The sequence below is a fragment of the Pteropus medius genome, unplaced genomic scaffold (genome assembly GCF_902729225.1).
Source record: "Pteropus medius unplaced genomic scaffold, Ma_sr-lr_union100, whole genome shotgun sequence".
NCBI lineage: Eukaryota > Metazoa > Chordata > Mammalia > Chiroptera > Pteropodidae > Pteropus > Pteropus medius.
The window spans coordinates 23,514,131-23,520,212 of NW_024340692.1; positions in this window are offsets into that span (position 1 = coordinate 23,514,131).

Here is a 6,082-nt window from a genome sequence, read left to right on the forward strand (position 1 = left end):
ATTCTGAAAGTGCTATAAACACTTCCTTTGGAAGAGAGAAGACATTAAACCTGTTTGTATAGTCTTGTAACAGAGCACAGGCTTTGGAATTAGACAAATCAATATTTAAATTTGTACCCAGTAACTCTTATCACGTTAAATCACTGTACACCTTAGCCTCATTTAGTACTCTTGTAAGATGGGAATCATAGTTTCTACCACGTAGATTTGTTTAGAAGATTCAGTAGAATCAAATATGAAAAAATCGTTCGTGCACAATGGGAAGATAATACTGTCAGTTCACTTTTATTGTAGGCATGAGAATGGGCTAAGGATGGTGGGAAATCACTGGCCAAAATGTAAGACAAATGAAACCCATCACTTAAGTAACATATTGTAGACTCCCATTGGTGGCACAGGATTGGCAGAAAAAAACTGAAGTTTGAGACAAATCAGTTCTGTCATGATTTTATTATGAGTTCTGGAAATAATTAATTGACCTCAAGATTTCATCATGTCTGTCATGATATTTAATTCCTGACTTTACAAAAGAAAATGTGAAGAAATTTCTAGATGCTTTGGGTTTTTCAATAGTCTATACACTGAAGCAGACATGAAAAATAGTTTGGGGAACAATGTATTGTGAAATTTGGGGAACAATGTATTGTGAAATTTGGGGAACAATGTATTGTGAAATTTGTTCTGCGATGTGTTTGAATATTACTATGGGTGCTTAGAAGAGATGGGAACACTCATGCCCAGGGATTAATGGCTGATGAACTCCCCGCAAGAGGCATCGTAATCTTTTCTTTTCTATGATACTCTGAAAATCACAGAATATCTTTTGATCATAAGGCTACTGTTTTAACCAACCACTGGATCCTGCATGTTTCAAGAGTTGGAATCTCTTTGTTCTGAGGGAACGACATCTTGAGCACAAGGAATATGTTAAAATTAAAGTTTGGACTTAGAGATATTTAACTAAAGACATGCATCATTTTCTTTTAAAAAACCTCATATTTCGACCCTGAGCAAATTTCCTTTCTTTCCGTTACACGACTAGGCTTAATTATTTTAAAATCCATCTTTTTAAAGAATTTTGATCCAGAGACTATTGTCATACGTGGTATGATGGCAATACTTATTTTAATTTCTTTAAGGCATACTCAACTGACTTTCCAAACCAAACTTTTGGTTTGGCAGTTCAAAATAACCTCTTTTCACAAAGCATTTTTAATAGCATTTGTGAAAACCTCTTCTCGCAGAAAGTGAAAATGTTCTGCATAAACAATAAAACAAAATAGAGGCATGGTCTATTAAACAAACAGCAGTGATAGACTCCAATATTTCACAACATCACTACTTTGCTTAATAGGGTGCAAGCAATTAAAAAAAATCTGAATTGTTTTCTAATTATTTCCCTTAAACTGTTCAAATCTGAGCTTTTTCGTGATGTTGGTTATGAACAGTAAAAGTAAATCAAGTGATACTAATAATAATTTTCAATTAAAAAACAAGCTAGAAAATGAGCTGCTGACTCAGTCCAGTTGTTTGAGGATAAATACTCCCTTTTCATTAGCACAAACCTACTTAAATAAATGAGTGTAATTTTATTCTTGAATATACAGAAAGGTTTTCCCAGGACTCAAAGGATTTCAGGCTGGAATCTCTCAATATTGATCATTGCTCCCTACCTCTTTGTTCCTTTATCCCCTCTTCTCGCGTCCCCATCATCTTTTATTTTTTTGTACTATTTTGGGCTTCGTGGGAGAAGCAAAATTAGGTAAGGAAGGAGAAAATCAGTATTAACAAAGAAGGCATTGCAGAACAGCATATACTCAGAATTCGAGAATAAATAAATCCCCAGAAAGAGAAAGTGAATATTTGTGTTCAGAATTATTTTTCTATGTGAAAAGGACAAATATGGGCAGGGCAAACACAGGGGAAGGCTATCTAGAACCTATGTGACCTTGCTTTTGAGGATTCTTTGTTCTGATGTCTACCTGCTTTCCGAATGTCAACTGAGGAGAAAAGTCTATGGAGTTGGTCTGCACCAAGTCATGATAGCCAATAACTATGGGTTCACTGAAGAATAAGGATTCCGTTGTATTATGGTACCATGTCTAAAACATTTAGAGACCATTAGTGAGATTTCAGTGTTGAGTTTCCACTTGCATACTCTAGAAATGCCCTCAGATATATTTCTGATTATTGGATAAGATTTTATATAATTTATGTAAGGACTATAAGATTATATGTATATATGAAAGAAGAATGAAAATGCAGCCGCCAAAGTGTTTTGTTTGTTGGAAATGGGGAGACATCTTTCCTCTCCTTCCCCCAGTTATTTAAATTTTAACAATTCCATAATTTCTTTTATAGTAAAAAGAAGCAGAAAAACAAGTAAGTTTGGATGTTGGAAAAATAAAATCCCAAGCTGAGATGAGCCACGTCTTAACTATACATGGTTTAGCTCACAGGAATGAAAAGTCACAGACTGGCAGAATGTCGAAAGACCATAAAAACTATAGCAAGAACGCAGTAAAAGCACTAGGAGATGTTCCCCTCATCCTTTCTTCTTCCTTTTTCTAAAGAAATTGATGGTAGAAGCGAGACAGTTGGATATCTGGATCATTGTCTAAATTCTCAGCCTGACTCCATGTTGGGTCATTTGAGTGATAAAGTTACAAAGAAACTAAATCTAATAACTTAACAATCTTACTTCACTTAGGTCAGAATAATACACTTCTCACAGGGTCTCGATCTTTAAAATGCCTCATTTTGGAATAACGATTTAACACTAATTTTGTATCATTTTAATTTTTGTCTAGACTATTCAGGATCATGAATTTCTTGGAAAGTGATTAACTAGTCTTGGTTGAGTTTTTTTTAATACTCAGATAAGGCAAATATATGCTGCAACACCTCCCGCCCAACCCTATCCCAACCAAGGTATCATGCTTATTTATTTCTGCATATTTTCAAATTAAGACAGGACTCTACCCTGAGTCTTTTTAACTGCAGAAAACTGAAAGAGGTAAACAATTCCATCCTAGCCCCCAAAGTTCTTTCTGGGTCTCATTTCTTATATAAGCAGTTCTATCCTGAAAAAAGGGTATATGTAGTAACAAAATACGGGTGCAAATTTTTAACAGCAGTCCAAGACTAGTGTTTTTTTCCCAGCAAGACACAGATTTCGATCTTCATGGTTTAATGTGTAATTTATCTTACATATTGATGGTTAAATGGCAACTGGTCTATTGTATTTATTTGGAAGAAAAAAGGAATTTGCATTCAATATTCTAAAAACACAACCAACCATTTGATCTGTAAGGCAATGTAGACCACTGAGTACGTGCACAGTTTAAAAAATTCCCATCCTTTGAAATCTTAGTTGAAAATGTCAAAGTCGAGTTGCAATGAGCCTCATCTGAACATGAGAAAGCCCCCAACCTCACTAATAAAACTTTCAGGTTTTTTGATTGAATGCCGTTTGAAATTACCCTCATCATGTTAACGTGCAATGGGTAGCATGCAGTAGAGTTGCCTCTCGATGTGACCCTATTAGAGACTGCCACTTGTGAGGAAATCTATTCAAAAGCAGAGGCTGTATTAAGCTGGATACCAGGTCAAATGACACTATTTGGGGGAAAAATGGAGAGGTACTTCAGCTTAATGATTTGTGAAAAGTTAAGTAACAACAAATTCCATGAATATGAAATTGTGGAAAGAATGCTCTCATCACTGCTTTTATCCCTCGGCACTCTATGCAGACGGTAGCCGTGAGGAATTAGAAATAGCACCTGCTGGTGCGCCTGTCTGCCTCTGAAATGATGCTTTTTAAGATTGTGATTTTAGAGCATTTAAGATGGGAAGGAGAAATTTCAGTTTAGGGTTCTCAAAGTTTTTTTTTTTTAAGTCAGTAAAAGGGGACGGTAGGAAGTGCAATATGAGTATTCTGACATTTCCTACCTATTTTTGCTTCCAAGAACCTTTGTATATTCATGCAGCTGGCTATGGAGAACTTTGACAGTTTTAGTTGGAAGCTGCGGAAATCTCAGGAAAAAGCAAACTTGGTTTCTGCATTAGTAAATAATGGAACTAGATCTGGGGTCCTCCATGAATATATATTTGGTGTTTGGAATGTTAATTTTTATAAATTTTTGCTGGAATGTAATAAGTATTAATAGAACATAGTAAAATATATAATACAATGTAAAGTATTTTAAATGATAAACAGAAGAGTATGCAGATCATAAATATACAACCCAGTGAGTTTTCACAAACAGTGCACATGCCTGCGTGAAGCCATAAGATCAAGAAATAACAATCCAGAAGCCTCATGCCTCCCTTCTAGCCTCTACTCCCTGCTAAGGGTAATCACTCTTCTGTCTTCTAGATTCGTTTTGCCTTTTGAGTACTTTCTAAAAATGGAATCCTACACTTAGCATTATAAAATTCACCCATAATTATCTATTTCATTTTAATTTATTCATCTTCATTGCTGTATATTTTTCCATTGTGTGATTATACAATTTATCTATCCTTGAATATTTAGGCTGTTTTTTTGCTCCTGCAAGCAGTGCTGCTTGAACATTCTTGTATGGATCTTTTGAAGTAACAAAGATACATCTTTCTATTGGATATATACCTATGAGTGGAATTGCTGGGTTGTAGGATATGGATAATTTCATCTTGAGTAAATATTGCCAAACAGATCTCCAGAATGGTTGCTCTTTACACTCTTGCCAGCAGTTAATGAGAGTTCCAGGTGCCTCACCACAGTTGGTATGGGTGTGTAGCTGCTAGGAATTTTTGAGGTTCTTGAGGACATTGCTGTTTTCTTATTCATCTCAGAGTTCAGAACACTGGGCACGGTGATGGCTCTTGGTCAGTTTCCCAGATTACTTTCGGTTCTAATAATAGGTGGATTCGTGAGTAGAGGGACAGTAGAAGCAAACTAAGGTTTATCTTGAGTCATGAAGTCAGATATTGGGGGAAAGAAAGAAGATGGCTGCCCATTAGGCTTCCATGCATCAGCTTTTATTGAGGAAACATCAGTACTAGAGAACCATTTATTAGAACATGTCTGGCGAAAATTGCTTGGGCCCATAAAGGTTCCCTCTCACTGCCGATATGTATACAGATTTTTGTATTATAGTGGATTTAATTTTACAGTACCAACCCAGATACTCAAAAAAGGCAATTTTCTTTACTTTTCTATATGTGTTCTCAAGGCAACATGTGCACTGTTGTTAGAAAACTATTTGTCCCCTTCAGGGAAGCTCAGATAGTTTTGGTTTAAAGCCCTGTCTCTTTTATGTAAATAATCAGTTAAATTGAAATTTTGCTCCTGTACTTCAGCTTCTCTTCTCCCAAGATATGATCGATTTTCTCAGGGAGCGTTGAGGGAATAGTCTCTGGTGCCTTCTTGGATCTGCCTGGACTCCGACCATGGTTGCTGCCATAGCCCCCAAATTATGAGACCCACATGCTCTGCATCTTGAGTTCAAACCCAGGATGATCCTACTGTATGGTCCTCAGAGCCCCTTATCAGATCTTTGGAAGTTTGGAGATTTCTCAGCTGCTATCTTGCGCCTCTCCGGGGTGTAAGGGACTTTGTGGAGCTTCTCTTCAAGCTAATCTGCTGGAACATTTCCCTCTGTCATTACCAAGTCTCTCCCTGTGCATTAGGCTGCCCATCTCATCTCAGGGATTTTCTCAGAGGCATGAAGTTATCCTGGAGTGAGCTCTGCAAAGCGCAGCACTGACAGTACTGCTCTGGGATCCTCCTTGCCTTGCACTCAGTGTCTCTTTCACTCTGCTATTCCTTACGTGTCTAAGGAGAGTTTGAGTATGAAGTTGGTGGGGGAGATCTTAAGCACCAGCCTCTTTCTCCCAGTCTCTCCAGCACAGTCTTCTTTCTCGCCTGCTGCTTGAAAACATATTTCCTTTTGGGGTCAGGGAAGGTAAATTGCTTTACTCATGGTGCATTCTTCTCTGCTCTATGGTTTTTAACATGAAGTCTCTGTTCAGTCTTTTAAACTTGGTTAGCGATATTTAAAATTATCTTTGGAAATTCTGAGAAGCCAGGACTCCCCCT